Source organism: Gavialis gangeticus, unplaced genomic scaffold, assembly GCF_001723915.1.
Source record: "Gavialis gangeticus isolate Ggan-Ray unplaced genomic scaffold, GavGan_comp1, whole genome shotgun sequence".
NCBI lineage: Eukaryota > Metazoa > Chordata > Crocodylia > Gavialidae > Gavialis > Gavialis gangeticus.
In genome coordinates this window covers 63,345,524-63,364,839 of record NW_017728994.1, presented here as the reverse complement: position 1 = coordinate 63,364,839, position 19,316 = coordinate 63,345,524, and the positions used below count along the sequence as shown (strand labels likewise).

Here is a 19,316-nt window from a genome sequence, read left to right as displayed (position 1 = left end):
GCAGGACCCAGCAGCAACCTGTGCAGGCAGGCTCCACTAAAGGGGAAAAAAATACAGTTAGCCTGAACTTTTTTTCTCCCTGGAACCTGCCTGCCTGAGCTGTGTGGCGGCCCGGTGCTTCCCTCCACGGCTGTGGGGGGGCTGGTGCTTCCCTCCGTGGCTGCAGCACCCCCCAGGACTGCCCAGGCCAGGTGCCAGTGGGCAGCTGCCACCTGAGGGGCCCCCACGCAGCTCAGGGACCGCTCAGCCCACCAGCAGCTAGCCCCCCTTCCCCCCCACCATCAAAGAGGCAGGTAAGGATTGGGCCCCCACCCCTGCGTACATGCCACACAAATTTAGTTCAGTTTAATTCTCCCTAAATTGAAGCGGTGTTTTTAAAAACCCACCATTTCAATTTAGGGAGAACTAAACCAAATTAAACCCCCGTGGCACGTACAAGCAACCCTAGTGTCTGGAAATAGTAGTGTTGCAAACTGACTACAAAGAGGCATCTGCATCACAAAAAATACGCCAGCAAAACGGTATTACTTAGTAGAAAGGCAAAGACCCTTTATGAGCGCATACAGAATTACCAGTCTAGTAGCATTAATAGTATTATGAGAAGAAATGATAGGTCGCAAAAGAAAAGTTAAGGATTTGGTCGAACTCAAGGACCCACAGCTACCAACAATTAGGTCCTAAGCCGTCATCTTAGAAAACACATGGAGAATTGCCAGACAGTAACTGGGCTCCTAGATGGTGAAGATATAAATACAGCAGAAAGGGCACAAAAGGAGTTGTCTCTGGGAATTTGAGGAGGCCTGATAAAATATAAAAGGCTTGTGATCTTGAACCCAGGAAGTACAAGGCTTTATGTTCTCATTCTTATAGCCTTTATTTTGTGAAGAGGACTAAACTGAAATGTTCAGACTCCTCCTCTCCATGGATGTGACCAGTGGCTGTACTTAGTGGCCTGCTAAAAATGCTGAGAGAAAAAAATAAAGGAAAAGTAGCCAAAAATGGAGTCATGTGAAAATCAAGACGCTGTTCTGAAAGAACGTTATTACCGATGGATCTTTCAGGGCAATTAGCAAGAGCCTACATCTCTGCTTTCAAAAGCGCTGCCTCTGGGCAAGTGGGTCTGAGTTTGAATTGGCTTTAAATAACCATTCCCTTAATGCCTAACCTAGCCAAGGTAGGGAAAGAGCCAAAATCATAGGAAACCCTAAATCCTACATAAAACAATAATGAGGCTGGTCAAAAGGAAAGGAAGGAACATAACTTGGATTGATTTCAGTTAAAATAAAACTTATTTGTTCACTTTGTAATAACAATTTACCTTTCTCTAATATTACGAAGACCTCTCAGCTTCAGCTAACCTATCTTGCTGGCAAAGACTACCAGAATATTGTTACAATTATTACCTCTATTTCTCAGAATACCTTTACAGCCACCAAGGAGTTCACTAGTTGAATGTAATAATAAAAGCATTTAAGGCCAATCATTCCTCTTGCACTGTTGTGCAAACTCTGGCCCTGACCCTACATTCAGGGGGCGCAAAACAGACAAGACTGAAGTTGATGTAGCTCTACACAGGTTGATCAAATTATGGGGATAAAAGGCACTTACACACACGTACACATGCCCACACACAGAAATTCTCACACCGCTGTAATGCAACAGCTGATTTGCACAGAGGTCAGGTGCAGACAAATCACAGGCTATAGTAACTATGAAGAAATGAAAATCTTGGCTGGAGATGCCAGGACAAATTCTTACTTCTAAAACAAGTGGCAAGATCTCTAATGTTTTGGCAGAGCGGAAAGGACCTTGGGTGGTTGAACTGTAACAAAGTCTACTTATTTGCAACATAAGGGCTGAGTTGACAGAATTTGAACTTGAGGTTCAAATTAATTATCCCTCCCAACTGCAATGTATAGCTCCCTACACCCTCCAAAACGGTAATGCAAAAGTTAATGTAACCTGCACACACCTGCCTGTTGAATAACTTATTGTCATGACAAAAATCTAACAACATGCTATCATTTTTTCCATTCATTTAACACCAATGGCGGAAACAAGTCTTTTCAGCTGCTTTGGGAAGCTCTGTAAATAAAGACCAAGTATTAAACGCCTAAGATGGACTGTGGCTGGAATGCAAAGCTGACTTAACAGGGCAGATGCAGATAGTTGAGGCAGCAGGTAAGGTGAGATAAGAAATGATGCCTGTGGTTTATCATTGCCATTCTGCTAACCACATGGAAGCAGGAGGAATTCTATTAAACCTGCTCGAACGCTGCTGACCAGTTGTGCTCGTGAGATAAGCTGGCTTTGTATTAGCACAAAGGTTATAAGGAGAGAGGCCTGTCTCTAGTTAGATTTTTTTCTTTCTTGTGCAGTCAGTTTGGATAGTCGTAATTCCTTAGCTGGAAGAACAGGAAGGAATTATATTTTGGTAGTGCAATGAAATGGCTAAGGCATCGTTACTACTGCTGACGGCCCATAATCTCATTACAGGAAAGTTGATACGTATTCATAAATTTAATTCATTTAAATTTTTAGTTTGTTAGCAAAAATAGAGCTTAGTTTAAATGACTAAAGCACAGGACTCAGGCTCCTCTGCTGCCACTGCCACTGATATTCAGCGTACCCTTGAGCAATTACTTAAGGCAACAATGTCAATTCCTGGTGCATAAAACAAAGCATCTCAGTTTGGTTTCTGTGCAAGCAGGCTAGCATTTGACTATAAAAGTGTTGGCCTCAACTGCCACATACTGCTGTTTCCCCACCAGTAGAAGGGGCAGATGGTTATATCTATCGTATAACAAGGATGTTAAGAGGACTCAGTAATGTTTCTCAAGTACGCTGGGATTCTCTGCTTGAAGATTATTTTTATTATAGCCGCTCATGTTATAGCTACACTAAAACAAGTGGGTTAAATAAATATAATAGTTTCCACTTGCACCGAAAGGAAATAAAATAGCAGCTGTATCAATAAAAAGGATGTTTTGTCTCCTTCACTTTAATGACTAAAATGCTGCATTATGTACTTGAAAATATAGTGTTATGCAATGTGTACCTCTCACTTTTGATTTACAGCCTGTAATCCTAATGTGGAGCTTTATTAGCTTTGATTGTCCTGTGCCATTCAGAGTAAATATTCACCAGAACCACTGTACAAAGATAATTCAGAAACTGTTTTTATTGTTCCAGAAATGAAAAAGCCTGGTGTTTCTATCTATTCCTGGTAAACCTGAGTTTATGGACTGGTTTTTATTAAGACTGATAGGGATAGCAGCAGAAAACAGCACAAGTCTTCCTATATCCAGTCCTGAATCAATGCCCAATAGAGCATTGTGAGACTGAGGGAATGGTGTAGGTGAATAGCATTTTTAAGGACTTATATTGTGTGTGAAACCAGGTCTACAAGCAAATACTACAGGCCATTTCTTTTTAACTCTACCGATTCTGATTTTTTTCCACAATCATCTCACCTCTAAATTCTACGCTATGCCTATAGGGCAGTCTCCCTCAACCTCGTCAGACTAGTGACCCATTATATTAATTTTTGTGCCACCTCCTAAATTTATTGTGCAAGGAAGAGTAAAACATGTATTCATGATAACAGTAAGCCTATGCAATTTATTCCTCTGTATGTTTGATGTTGCAGAGAGAGAATACTTGACTATAAAGTGCACTGGCGTGTGTGGGGAATGAAGGAACAACACTCTTTGTCTTAAACCGTTCAATGCTTTGTAACTCTTGTCTGATTGCTTCTTCACACCTCTCCTGGGGGCCGTGACCTACAGGTTGAGAAACACTGCTCGAAGGGTAACTCTAACTTTCACTGAAGGTAACAGAAACACTTCCATTGACTTATGCAGGAGTTGTATCCAATCCATCACGCCTTTCCTGAGCTGGGCTGGAAGTCCTCTCCCTATTTAGGGCTGTTCCTAAAGGCCCTGACAACTCTGGTTTCAATCTAGCAAAGCAATCAAACATGTGAGCAGTTTCAATAATGGCAATGGAATGACACATGGGCTTAAAATAAAATAAAGCATATGCTTCAGAGTCATCCATGCCAGAGCGTAGCTGTCAAAACTGAATTCTTACAGCCCCCTGCAACATTCACATCTTTTGTGACAAGAAGCTATCTTATTTTTTCTAATGGTTGATAAATGCTTAAAATGGGAGGTTTATTTATCACAAGAGAATGGAGGGACCAAAGTACACCAAACTTAATCTAAGGAGGTGGCAGAATTCAAGGGTACGGCAAGGTGGAGAGAATCCAGGCTGGACACTTCCCTTCATCCTGAGCCTCTCTCGTGTTGCATGCTTCCCTTCTTCTGTCGATGAGTTTGTGACGGGGACCGTAACTTCCTCCCTACTTGGTAACCACTCGGTAGACTTAGTGCTATCACTATCTAGATAATAAATAATAGCAAGACTGCTGCTACAATCCTGGCAAAGGAAATTCCAAAGGAGTTCATCTAGCAGACTAGTAGAGATAATGCTTTTAACACCAGTAAATTCTTCCAGCAGCCACCTGAGACTAGCGCTCTTTTCCCATCCCTACAAGGGTTTGTTTATTATTCAGACTTTTACAAAAACCTTAATTTGCAGTCCTCACACTCTCTTGGGTATCCTGGAGGAATAGGCAGTGCTAGCCTTGCAATATTTACACAAAATTAACGAGGTTTCCCCTGTGTGGCACCAAACTTTGCCTGGTGTAAAACATCAAAAATTCAGCATGTTTTTGCCTAGTAGATGTTTGAAGGAAATCAATGGAATACTTCAAATAATTATGAAGTAAATGAGAGGTGAATACCAGGGCAGAAGAGGTGAAGGGAGGTAAAAGCAATTTGTCCTTGGCATTAATACAGGAATGTTTATATGACCAGAAGATAAGAATGTTCCTAGGAATCCTTTTTCCTCCCTTATAATCTTCTCTTTTAATGCCAAAGACTATCAAAAGCATTTGCTCTTTAGGAGGTATATGGCCTCGGATAAATTGGTAGCAGTTGATGCCAAAGACTATTTTGGTGCTTTAAATTAGAGACAGCAATGCTAAATTTCATCAGTGTCACCCCACCACAAATTCGATCTTGACATTTACAAAATGCCATTTGGATTACAATTGATTCGAATAAGGTTTTCTTTTTCCATTACGGAGGTCATGTCTCCTAAATATACTTCCTCTAGAGATCCCAGCACAAGTTGGACTAGGGCTGGAAGTCACCAGGATTTGGGGCAGGCTTACCAACAGATTTTCCAAATTAACCTTATTCCTCAACTCATTTATCAGGTGTATGTTTCTGGATGGAGTCCCTTCTGTACTACAATGGCAATTCTTCCAGGTTTCGGCTTTCTGGACTAGCATTTCACTGAGTAGCCCAATAGGATGAGCTGTATTAGCACTGGACAAACACTGACATTGCAGTAATGCAACCCAAAGGGACTCTCTATCCAGGAGATGTGAATGACGGTGGCTTTGTTAATCACCAATCCAACCACCATTTATCATGTACATCTAGCTACTGGTCCCTCAACTGCCATGATCTGCAGGGCTCTTCTTGTTTGACAGAATATACATGAATAATAAATAGCCGCATCCACATCTTTGTCTGGAGTTTAGTTCTTTTATTTCCATAATATCATAGCTCTCACACTTGCTGAGGAGTCGAAAGGGAATTTTGTTCCTGCCTTCATGACATTTTCTCACTACTATTCACCATATTCTTACCCTTCCCTTGATGTCATCACTTAGGAAAACCAAGTAAAATGTTTCCGGAACAAAAAGTATAATGCTGTATCTACACTACTTTTCTACTGATCAGCAGTGGCGGAAGAATATATTATTTGGGACCTGGGGGTGCAAGGGGCAGTGCATAACATGGTTCATATTTATATTGCAATGTGGAAAAGAAACAGCTCCATGAATATTTGCACAAAGAGAGAATGGAGGTTGGAAGGTTTTGGGTGGTCTTCCAGACTGGACAAAGTTCACCTCAAATACATCTTTGGTAACTACTGCAGAGCGAATGAATGCTTTTTCGTTCTGAGTGGAAGGAAGTGAGCCTTAAGTTTAATCATTTAATGTAAAGTGTCCTAATACGACATACCACCTCCGCTGATTTTTCAAGCACTGGAAATGAGCCCAATCTGATCATGTCATTCTCCTCCATTACACAGTCCTATCAAACCTAAGAGGCAATGGTTAATTGAACATGTATGGCTCACACAAGTATGTCCCACACATGAATCATATGTCTGATATGTACAGCAGGTTAGTTTCCCCAAGCATGGATTCTTGTTCTACATGTGCCAAAAGAATACAACTGGCTAAAATGTAGAATCTCTTCTTATAAATTAGCTAATGTTTGGGAAGCACTTGGAACATGACCAGCACTGCATATTGTTAAGAACTGCTATTGCGGGGGTACAGGAAGAAAAGCTACTGAACCAGGAAAACTTCAATGAAAAGAGAGAGAGACTGCTGATGTGGGAGTTAGAGTCATTTTACTAGGACCTTTTCACAGCCATTTCACCCGTACAGAGGTGGGGCGTGGGGAAGTAATCAAATAAGAGGATGAATTAGGGAAAGCCGGGTAATGCTGCACTGCAGCTCTGAACAAGGGAGTAGAAGAAAGGATCGTTCTCATAAACCAGAAAGGTATACTGCAGAACAGGTTCGACTCAGACTTTTTATTCTCTTTTTTTTTTCTTTTAGAATAATATTGAATTCTTTCATGAAACATGATTTGCTTCCTGATCATCTGACTAGGTGATAATGATTTAGTAGTAAAACCTGGCGCACAGCTTCTCTTGGGGTGAAAATGCCACACAACCCTTGACATCTTTCCTCACACTCAGTAATTGTCCAATGGTTAAGGCATAACGCAGGGAATCTTGTGCTGGATGCTGTCTTCTTTGCCTCAGACTTATTGTAGGACCTACACAATACCCCCCATGCCAGGGTCACCCCATACACAAAATAAGCACTAAAGAAATGAGAAACCATGTCAGAACATGAGGCTATGTGCACTTGGAGTTAAAATAACAGAAGTTTTCATACCTGCATTTTAAAAGCAAAAATAAGATTAAAAAACCATTCAAGCCCTTTGTTAAGGATTTTTCCCTTGTTTTTTTGTAGGCTGTTGTTCAAATTTCCTGCAAAAATTGCTGAATTGTATGCTAACTTGGTGTACTTTCAGCACAGAACAATCCGCACACCATCTTTAATTATTTTTCCTTTGATCTGGTGATGTATAATTTTACATGCATGGGGTTGCTTAACAAGAAGCATGCTATCTTTGGGGTCAACAAGAGAGAAATTGTTTAGTGCATTGGATTAGTAACCTACAAGTGGATAGCCAGTACATTATCATTAAGAACTTATTATCCTTCTTGTTTGCCTTAGACATAAGATTCTGTCTCAACTAACTCTTTACACTAAATTTCTTCACCAACTGCAAGTTCTGCAAAGTCTTAAAACTAAAAGACGTTTCAGGTTGTAACGTATAATCAAATACATCATGCAACTGATCAACTTGATTCTCTGTTTTCAGCAGCTGCTTGGGCATTTTCTTCCTGCTCAATTTCTTGCAGTTATCTCTAAGCTGTGACATACAGATTACAGCTTTCAAACATTCCATTCAAGTCCTGCAGTAAATTTAGCTTTTGGAGTTCATTTCCAGGTTTTGACATCTTCTCACTGGCTAAGGACAGACATTTAAAAAGCCTGAGCCTGAACTGATTCAGTCTTTGCAGGTTAGTCTAACCTGGCTAGGATGAACAGGTTTCTAACTGGACAGACATCCTCTCTGGACTAAGGAAATTCAGGCACATGCCTGCAGTGGCTCAGGCTAGAAGGTGGGGGGCTCTAGAGCAGCCCTCCCTTCCCTAGCAGAATAGTGAACTGGGGTGGGGGGAAGGTGGTCAGGCCCTGGCAGGACCTCTGATTAGGGACATCTGCCTGCACAGTCCCAGTATTTTCCCCGCTTGCTGCTCAAGGGGAAGAGTGTTGTCAGCCCCAAGTCCCCTGCTAGCACTCTGAGGCAATGGGGGGGAGGCTGTGCAGCACATGCGTCTGTTGATGGTACAGAGCTTTTTAATCTCCCTCCCTGCAGCAAACTAACAGGCAAGCAAGCCAGCAGAGGACTGATAACAGTAATTATCACCTGATCAGCAAAACAACAGCCTCTCTCCATTACTTCAAACTCTTCTTTAACAGCTCACCGGATGACCTGCTGATTAGCTCCAAACAGCCCTAAGGGGTCACTGTTCTTCTGTCTGCCTGTCCCAGTGAAATTGGACACATACACACACACACATCTGCATTAGCTAGCATACCACATGCCTAGGATCTCTGAGGCTGGGGTCCCTGCTGTGGGAGATGGGAGGGAGGGAGGGGGGATTTCCTGCTTGAGCAGCGAGGTCGGGGTAGGGCATGGGGAAGCCAGGCAGACCCTGCTGTGGCTGTAAGTCTCTGCTGAAGTTCCAGCCAGGGAGCGGAGGGGAGGGGCCAGCCCTGCTGTGGAGCAGAGAGCCCTGCCCAGCCCAGAGAGCATGCCAGGATGCTGGGGGAGTCTGGTTTAATTTAAAACAGCAAGGGGTCTGGGACAGATATTGCATAAACTGGTTTGACCTAAATCAGTTAAGTCTGATACTACATTCAACCAGGTTTATCTCAAACCAGTTTCAGCTATTTTCAAGCTGGCTTATACGCACTGAATATCTGTTCAGTTACAAGTTTAAACCAGTTTCTGATCACTTAAACCAGTTTGTGTGTAATGTCTGTCCCCAGCCACTGAGTCTTCCTTCAGCATCCGCTGAAAAAAGTTGCCCATAGCTTGGCCTGTCATTGTCTTGTGCATATAGAGCTCTAATACTGTAATAATCCATGACTTTTAACACAATATAGCCCATGATTTCTTGAATGTATATTTGCTCTAAATAATATGAACACCATTGCACTGTTGTAGCTTCGGCAGGGTTCAAATTATACTTTGACTCTTAGGAGAGTCTGCAAAAAAAATTGGGCTGCCCACCACAATGCCCTAATAAAATCAGAGACCTTTTTAGGTTATGATTTTCAAATCTTACAGGGGGACTCATCTCTTATGGGGGGGATCAGCCTCCATGAGCTCCCCCATAATTCAAACTCTGGCTTCGGGTCTTGTCAAGGTAGTGCCTTGCCAGCTTGCTACCTGGCATTTACTTTGCCATTGTGGCAACATTCTTCGAAAGCAGCTTCGCTAATAAAGTATTTTGCCCTTACAGTGAAATAAAAGAAGTATCACTGATGTTAAATACAGTGATGTTCAGTCCAGGGTAAAACCAAATCTGTCTAGAGATCATTGATTTCTCTGAGAATTTTGTTGTGCAATTTTTATATCCTTTAAACGCATATGAACAGCATCCTCGTGTCTTACCTGCTCTTCTTCTGTTCCTTTTTGCCTGCTTGTACAATACGATTCATTATGCATCAAGCTATTTTCTTTGGTTTCATAATACTCAGCAATAGCTTGTCTGTTTTGCTGACTTTCACACCAAGCTTTTAGTGTTTACCATCTGTGTGATGGTGGGCATCCTGCTGGCATATTTTCTGTTTCAATTTTTTGTGTGTACACAGTAGGAATAACGATAGTATATATTTTAAAATTTTAATATGTAGTAGTGTAAGCAGTTACAGATTAGAAAGAAAAATGTAGCAATTTGAGCAGTTACTTATAGCATAAAGGCCAAAAAAAGACAAAAAAGCAAGTAAATTGCAATTAAATATGTTTAAGAGACGCATGTATGAAGTTTATTTCAAATAGATATTAGTGTGCCAGATGAAAACGAGGTAGAGATCTGCTTCGCATGAAGTCTCACGGTAGACTGGAGTTTAGCACGACCTGCCAGCTTCCTTAAGAGTTCATAAGTGGTACACACACATGCACTGTACTGCATAATACTTTTCTATGGCATTTTTTATTCATTTCTCACCCTTCTTTATACTTCTCTGCAATTTTTGAATATTGTGCAAATTTGCACTCTATGAGTGGGTCCCCACATGCAGGGGCATGCGTTTGCAGCAGCAAAAATAGTAACGGCGCAGATTAGTGCTGCTACTTTTTGCTACAGCACACGCCCTTGCAAATGCACTTTGGTGAGAAATAAATTGTCCTGCTTTAGGCAAACTGTCCTTGCCCAACTCCTCCCAGCTCCTGGCATGCTGAAGGAGCCAGGGCTCAACTGCAGGAGTGCAGACGTTCTGGCTACCAGCCATAGTGTTTCCCTGAAGGACTGAGCCTCCGTGTCTTTTGGCACATGCTCCTGTTACGTGCACCACACCACTTTTTTCACAGCACTTTTTTTTGCTACCGGGATTTCCCAGTAGCAAATTTTGGCCCTGGGCTACAAATGTACTGTAGGGGGCACTTTTTAAAATTCCCCACATGCAGTTTGTGGCACCACGAAGTGGTCTGCAATGCCAGAAACCGCATGTGCCTGCATGTCTGGAAGCAGCCTATAAGCTGTAAAATTATGTATAATGTGTGGATATACAATAAGGACAAATACCTCAAAATATCCTTAGTCCTTAGTGTGATGGTATATAGATTTGAGGATTTGCAATGTAGTCCATTCATCCTAATACCAAATTACAAAAAGTCTGTGGAAGACCTGACATTTTCCAAATCCATCAGAAACACAGAAATAACATACAGGTCTTCCAGTAAGAGAAGTAGGGATGAATAAGCTAATTGGTTTTATATTTTAGTTTTATGGTCTGAATCTACAGGCCATCAGAATTCCCCAGCTATCTTAAGCCTGTAGGCTTGGTTGGTCATCTGCTGTAACAACTCATGACATGTCTGCTTCTGGGTCTGGGAATGCAAAAACGAAAGGTAGAAACATGAGCAAAATTCATTTCAATTTGAGGGAAATGTTCTTGTTTCTTACTTGATCCAAACAGGGCCACTCATCCCTAATCCTGGGCCTTGAATCCTTTGGCAATATGCAGTTGTTCAGTCACTCCGTGAGATCTAAAAACATCGGGCTTTATGAGGTATAAAGAAAACATGGTGATTTTTTCTCTTCCTTTTTCTTCTTTTCTTAAAAATATTCTAGTCTTGCTTACCTTCTTCCTCCAACACGATTCTCTGGATAACACGAAGGAAAAATGGCCTTATGGTTAAGGCACTGGACTGGAATTTAGAAGAACTTGGTTCATTTCCTGGTTATGACACAGATTGCTTGTTTGACCCAAGGTAAATCATGTAATCTCTCTATGCTTTAGCTCAGTGGATATACAGGTAGCTCTTCCATTTACCTTGTTTACTTAGGCTGTAAGAAGTGAGAAAAGAAGTGCCTCTTCCAATGCATATGTACAGTGCCTAGAAAAATAGATTATGCCTGCACTGAGGCATTAGAAATAATTAATAATAATGGTAGTTTTATAGCAGGCCACATAACAAAAAAAGTGAAACATCATTTCTCACCCTACCAGCTAATTTATTTTTATTGAATTATCACTTTCATTCATCAAGGCTCGGCGCGTATTATGCAATGTTGCCCACATGCTCTTCCTTGGACTAAACTTAATTTTGCGCTTAAACTGTTTAATAATGTCCTTTAATCTCTGGAAAAAGAAATCCCCTAAGCTGTCTGAATGCTGAAATGGCAGTAAGATTTCCTGAGACGCTGTTTTGCAGCTGGATTAATATAAAGCCGGTAGTTTTACTTATTCTGAGGAGTATAAAAAAAAAATTCATGTTACAGGCTTAAATCACCTAAGCATATGAATGAATAATCGAATCCACTGTAGACAGCCAAAAAGTTTTGCTCTGGATGCTTCTTAATGTTTAATTTCCTTATACCTCAAGCAGACACTGTTTTCAACCAAATTACTTTCGGAAGCCCCTAGGGACATTTACTTAAGACTGAGCATACTTCTTTTTTTTTTCTACGCATCTGGACTGTCATGTTGTTGGCTCCGATACGGTGATAAAAGAAAATCGTTAAAGGGAGATAAACAAAAATATTTGAGCAGTTTTGTGGGGGAGCACAAATTCTTCTCCTTTCTTCCCTTCACCCTGTCAAGGCCCCCATTGTCATCATTGCTATATTGATATAGCAATACTCAGCCACCCTTGGGCTGATACAGTTCTTTAAAATCCAGTGACTGGGACTAAGGGTCAGTTTGGTCTCACCACCGATTCATTTATAATGAAGGCCATATTTGACCCAATAGCTGAGACTTACAGCTTTTTGCTGTTGTTGAGGGGCCGTTCTATTTATCAGGTGTAGTCTATTCTGGTTTTCACATGAATCCAGAGAGCAGAAGGCAGGTTTGAGTAAGAATATGTCTAAATTGGCTTGCTTAGGTAAGGGAAGTGGCCCAGAGCTCACTGTGGGATGCAAAACCTTCAGGAGAAGCAGGGTCAAGTAACTGCAGACATACCCTAGATTTCAAGACTTAGGTCGATTAATATTGAGGAAATTAAACCAGAAAAAAATTAAAAGACTGGCACTTATGATTCCTGTGAAAGGAAACAACTGCACTTCACACATATTGCTCTACAGCACAGTTTCTCAGGGGGTATGCGTACCCCTGAGGGTACGCAAGACACAGGCAGGGGGTCCGTGGGTACCCCAACACTCCCTCTCTCTCGCCCTCTTTTCCTCTCAAACTATGGCAAAAAATTTGGTGCGCCGCGCATTAAAATTCCCCAGTAATAGTTTGGCATGCCGCACTTTGCACGGCACTGGGTTCAGCCCTCCTAGCTTTGGGCAACATCACTTCTAGCCCAGGTACATACTTGAGTTGTGCACCCCTGTTGTAAAGGTGGCAACCCTACCCACACCAGATCAGACATCTGCCATGTCACGGCCTTATACATGCAGCCCTTCTTCCAACAAATAGCACACTTTAGTTTGTAAATATAAAATCCCCATGAAAATTAAGTGTTGGAGTACTTACTAAAATTTTCAGAAGTTAGGGGGTAGTTGCTACTTAAAAGGTTGAGAAACACTGCTCTACAGCACCATCTACTGCCTTTGGGTTTTGTTATATTAGGTTTTCCACCCCCCTTTTTGGTGCTATGATATTTTTTTCCTCGTGCAGCTTTGACTAGCGCCCAACCATAAATCTGAGTGGATGATCAAGTATGGCACTGCTGTTACACCTTTAGGTTGTGCTCTTCTGCTCCATGAGAGATGCAAATCAGAAGCCTGAATAATTGTTTAATAAGAAGAGACAGGTAAAATCCTTGCCATGACAAGGATCAGTGAACAACTGTGTCATGCCAGACTCTGCAAGATGATGTAAATAATAACCAGCAGAGACAGGTTTGTAAGAAACCTCATGTGAACGCTAACAAAAAAAGAACCTGATGCAGTCGAGAGAGCCCCCGAGTGCTTGCAGGGGACAGCCAGGTAGGTAAGTTGCACCAAATCCATCACTACCTTTCAGGAACATGGCAACTCACCTAGAATCAATCCAAATTAAAAAAAAAATTGCTTACAGCAGCAACTCACCCCCATCTTAACAAGCATGAAGTAACAACCTAGTTCTGGCCACCTTGTATTTTCTTCCTACCTTTGGCCATTTTGAGTTCGGCACTCAAAACCAGTCCAAAACCACGACAGAACAGAAGTTCAGCACGCACAGACGGGCTTAACAACGGCAGAACCCGGCCTACGACTTGCCCCTCGCCCCTGCCTCAAAAGGTGAATGCATGTGCTGTAGCCACCAATCGAAACTACTCCGCTGGCAGAAAACTGCGTAACTTCGATCGATTCGGCCTTAGGCTTTTTTGAATGTCTGTATCTAGCCTAAAAGTCCATCCCTTCCCCAGATCTTGAACTCAGCTGACATGAACATAGCCTGTTAAGTACTGGCCAAACAATTCCAAATTAGCAGTTTCTAGTGCTATATTCATTATGAGTGGCCATGCTTCATTATTGATGACATGTAATTGGTCACTTAAACACACTATTATTCCAACTCACTCATCAGATGATTGAAACAGCAGAATAATGAATAACAAATGCACTTGTTCAGAACTAGAGCAGAGCAGAGAGTCTTTTCATTTGATTGCTATGCTACAATTGGTTCACACAGAACAGTAAAAAGGATTTTTTTTTAATTTATTTATGTATTGTTTGATTTCAAAAGAACAAATTTCAGTTCAGGCCATCCGGGAATATGCCATTCAGCCAAAAAGGAAGGAAATGAAATATTGGCTCAGGGTTCAATCTTTTTTATTCTTTCAATTTTTAAAAATATAATTTCCAAGTGAAAAATCAAAATGTTCATTTCAAAAATTGCAAAATAAAATTATTCAACCTTTAAAAAAATCCCAATCTTAGTCATATATTTTCACTGAACTTACTATTTGCTATAAACAGTATCAGCTAAAGGTCATTGCCAAATCTAACTGGACTACAGCCACCTATTAAATCAGTGTACATAAAGACGTGTTTAGAGATATTACTAGTGAATAAGAAAGGGCACAGAGAAACTGAATATGCTTTTCTGCCTTTAATTTCTGCCGCAGTCAGCAAACTAACAAAGCAATACTTAGCCACCCTGACAAAGCACTTCATAGTCTATGTGAATACAATTATTAATCAGAATATGGGCTGGGCAAAGCATTGTTCAGTATTAAGCCAGATCTCCATTTGTGTAAATCAGCAGCGAGTGAAGATATGTCAGTGTGCACCAAGCAAGGATTTAACCTATGGCTTCTACAGGAAACATGTATAGTTTTAATAATACCTCCCAGGGTCCCACACATATCCTCAAACTGCATCCAAATGTGAAATACCATTTAGCTGACAGCTCCTCCCTGCCTTTAAATTCCAAGGATAGTAGCCAAGTTCTTGTTCAGTGAAGATATTGCAAAACACATTTCACTGCAAATTTGCAAGATAAGATGGAGCTTTTAGTAAGCCCAGGATTTCTGTTTCTCACAATAACTTCTGGCTCCAGAATATTTACATGACAATGTCCGACTATAGCAATGTACTTGTATCTAAGGAGACCTGCCTGTCAGTTCATGCCTAGTTCTTGACCCTGACCAGCATCATCCCAAGAAGAGTCTCTGTTACCATGTATTAGTGTAATCCTTGCCTTTCACTACCCGTCACTATAAACGGCATTTCTTTTATAAGAAGCTGCTGTTAATGTCAGGTTTTCTATACCTGAAACATTGGGCTGGATTCTCAGGCTCTGTAAATCAAAGTCCATTGAAGGTAATTTATACCAGCTCAGCTACAAAGTTATTAGGAAGGGGACACACTTCTGAGTCACACCTGTATTTCCACTTTTTTCAGTTCATTGCACAAGTAATCTTAATACAAACAATACCACATCTTAAAACCAGTTTTGCCCCACCATAACAAGCTACTTAGATTTATTTGCATACAATTGCATTATAACAAAATCCCATGGACAGATGCTATTTCAACAACAGAATATCTGATCACCTTCATTGCTGAAACTTGAAGTGTCATGTAATGCAGAGGGGTATTTAAATAATGAACTATCTATAACATTTATAACCACAAATCATTCATTACCCTTACAGACGTTTTTTAGTTTCTCTCAATTGCAGACTTTCCTGCACAGGAAAGAGCCAAGAAAGAAAGAAAAAAAAAAGGCTGATTACCTAGGCCCAGATTTACAAAGGTATTTATGCACCAAATTACCATTTTTGTTTGTGGCTATACATAGAAATGAGGCCTATAAATACTGTGATGAATCTGGCCACTGGTGTCATTATTACTGAGAGGCTACTTGGAGTACAGAAAAAAGCATTAAAGGGAAAAACCTGGAAATGTGAAGACCTATTGAAAATACATTGCAAATGCCAGAAAAGATTCATGGCCTCTTTGTTCCTTCAATAAAGACACTTATAGTCAGATAATTTTAGCAGCCGTCACTCTAATGCTAGGTAGAAGTCACTGAAGCTTTCCATACCAACTTGAACTGTAATGCCACGTTAATGGAACATGATTAACAAGTTGGGAAGAGCTGTATGTGCAGCAATTAGCCCTTCTCCATAGACCCTTGACAATGTGGGTGTTGCACTCAGATTTCCTCTGTTTCTGGAGCAGCACCACTTTTGTACATTCCCTGGAGAGAAAATACCAAACCCCCTCCCCAATCAGTATTTTATTTCATGCTGAAAAAGCTGTCAGAGCAGTTGATCTTGCCATCACTTCTGAGTTTCTAACCCCACTTTTTTTGCCAAAGTCATGGAGAAAGTGACATTATCCAAACACAGCACCATGTGCTGGCATATCAGAACTGCTCCAATCAGTCAGAGATGGGACCCAGCACAAAAATGCACTGGGAGGCGCTGAGGACTAACTTCCGTCCCGTCTCTTGGTCCAGACTCCTGCTCAGCAACACTTTCAATGTGTCTGCAGCATTTGATGTCATTGTCTACTAGGAATGATGACACACAGAAACTAAATGAGACAGCGTTCAACAGCACTTCCATCACGCTCAGCCTGAGTCCCAACAGGCAACTGTTTCCATCACCCAGGCCACTTTCATATAAAGTCCTGTAAAGCTCCATAATCTCTCCTCTTTCCTCCAAGACACTAGTCTGAAAAGTCACGAGCTTATGTCCCACCAGTTTACAGAAGACGTTTTTCTGCGTGTCTCCTGTAATGATGTGAAGGGCAAGCATTTTTGTAGGTGACATTATTTAATGGACCAACCACATGGTTGGAATAGATTTAGATGTGCTTCCAGCTATACCAGTACTCTTCCTCAGGTTTCTGGGAGAGAAGCAGATACAGCAAAGCTAAGTAGCAGCCGGAACAAAAGCTCACGTAAAACTATCTATGTAAATAAAAGCAGGGCATAAAAGAAAATATGAGGTAGTCAACAGACAAGGGGAGATGCAGTAAAAACCTGATAATGAAAGAACAAGATAGTTCAGGAGGATCGCTATCACCTGTGAAGTGCAGAGATTAGTATCAAGTAGATTATAATGGACCATGAAGGAAGAAGCAGGCACATGGACGATTAAATATAGTGTGGAAGGCTGTAAAATTAGAGAAATTCCTCGGGGGAAACAGACAAACAATTAACATAAGAACAGATAGCTGACTAGCGAGAGCTGAAAAGGGAAGAGGGTCATTATCTGTAGCATGAAGAAAGATTTTGCAGGAATCTGTAGATTATAGTATCCCATTTTAAGTCAATATCCGTGTTTGGTCCTTAGGGTGTGTACAGACATGATGCTTACAACATTCTAAATGCACTTTAAACCCCAAGGGCACCTATACACATGCAGAGAGGCTGCTCCAACACACTGTAATTACAGTAATTAATCCAGTTTGCTAGAGCATGGTATTAACCATGCTTCAGCAGACTCCAGCTGTCTCCAGTGGACTCAAACGAGCTTTAGTTAAAGTGCCCCCGCTGCCATGTTTCGGCATGGGGACACTGATGCACATGACACTCTGGGCACGTTAATTAGCCCCCCACCCCCATTCCTGGCACACGTGTATAAATGCCCCAAGAGACTAGATCAGCGATTCTCAACCAGGTGCTAGTTCTCTGTGAATCAATTCAACGTTATGTGTAGACACAGAGTATTTTGTGCCTAGTGCCTGGTTAGTCCTCCAAGTACCCCAAGCTGCACCACACCTCACACCCCCAAACCTCATGCAGGGCAATGGGGCAGCTCTGGGATGCAACCGGGACTCTAAAGCCCAGCAGTCTATTGCCTACAGAGACCACAGTCTGCACGGGTGGGGAAGCAGGAAGCCCCAGTGTTAGTTTTACATCCCTGTTAGAAACCCTGGGTAAGGGTCCCAGGCTTTTTGGAGGTAGTAGGGGGTAGCCAGGTTGCAGGGAAGGGCTGATTAACCAGTTATGCCTGTAACGGTAAACAGCTGTCAACTGCTCTGCAGGGAAACAGAGCCATTGCACAGTGGGCACTAAAACAGAAGGGCTGTCAATCCCATGCTCAATGTGAAGTGCGTTAGCCCATTAAGTGTTAATTGTTCCTCAACCTCTGTGCTGCACTCTTGCAGCCAGGCATGCCAGGCAGGTTCCTCCCCGTACACACAGCTCTATGCAGTTGCTGGCAATGCAGCATACTGGAGCAGCTTTGTATGGAAAATCCTTTTAAAAGTGCAGCATGAGGCAGAGATTGTGGGAAGTCCCAAAACGACCAGCCTCTGGAATAAAAAAGCAGGGGCCCCCAACTCTGCCCCTTCCCGCACACACATACCTGGTCACCCCCTGTCCGAGTACCACCACACAGAATTTAAATGTGTATGCAAGTACAGACATGGGCTGTGCAGGCGAGGCATGCAGGGAAACTGAGGCACAGGCTGTGGGTTGGGTGAAAAGCAGCCCAGGGGGCACAAAAAGCTGGTGACCCCACCAACCCCTCCATGCCACACAGCCTGGGATCCTCTGGGCCAGGATCCATAGTAGGAGGTTGAATTTGCCAATGAAGCTTTCCAGGGCTGGAAATGTCTGGGAGTTCATGGTGAGGGAGGTCCCAGATTACCCACCCTCCTGGGAGCCACAAGCAGGGGCCACAAAGCCCCCCAGCACTTGGCAACTATACTACTCCAACTCCCTGCCCCAATCTGGGTTTTCCTCCCTGTCGAGAAGAAAACGCCAGGCACAGACCCAGGAAGACACGAGGGTCTGGGTACTCTCCCACCCCTGGTAGCATTTCAGCAGCAGTGCAATCCCTAAAAGGTGAGTATGTATGGACACTTCTGTCCAGGGACAACTGTGAACCGGTTCCCAATCAATGGCATTCTTGGACTCTTTCAAGTGTTACGTCTTACGATTTTTTCATCTGAGGTTCACCTTGCGAAGGTGTTTTGTAACTTTCCTTTGACCACGAGGATAGTAAGGTCAGAAAGGGAGTGGACATTCTGTGAAAAACGTGGTCCTATTGGTTTTTGTGCATTTCTGTCCTTTATATTTCTTCTGTGAGGGTTCGCTCAGGGGTGTAGTTTCTGTCTAATTCCACCTGCATAGTTACCAACTGGGCATTTGGTGCATTGGATCAGATTACATCACATTTTAGGAAAGGCAGGCCTATGATCCCTCATAATAATAAATTCTAACCCAACATGGAGTTCCTGGAAAGGCTGATTGGTAAAGAGCAGCTGATTCAGTCACAATCCAGGCAGAATTAAAAGAGGATAACACTTTGGCCAGGTACAGACATTACATTTTTGCTGGTATAAGTGATTGGAAACTGGTGTATACCCTTAACAGAACATAAATTCAGCACATACAACCTGGTTTAAAAATGGCTAAACCCAGTCTAAGATTTGCACCCCCCCCCAGCTACCAA

General features: G+C 42.1%; 1 protein-coding gene across 1 annotated transcript in view; it reads right to left on the bottom strand.

Annotated features, from left to right (window-relative positions):
* The window catches only part of PLPP4 (phospholipid phosphatase 4), a gene marked incomplete at its 5' end in the record, with an annotated part of 155,221 nt that overhangs the window by 126,911 nt on the left and 8,994 nt on the right, over positions 1-19,316 (bottom strand). The window lies entirely within an intron of this gene.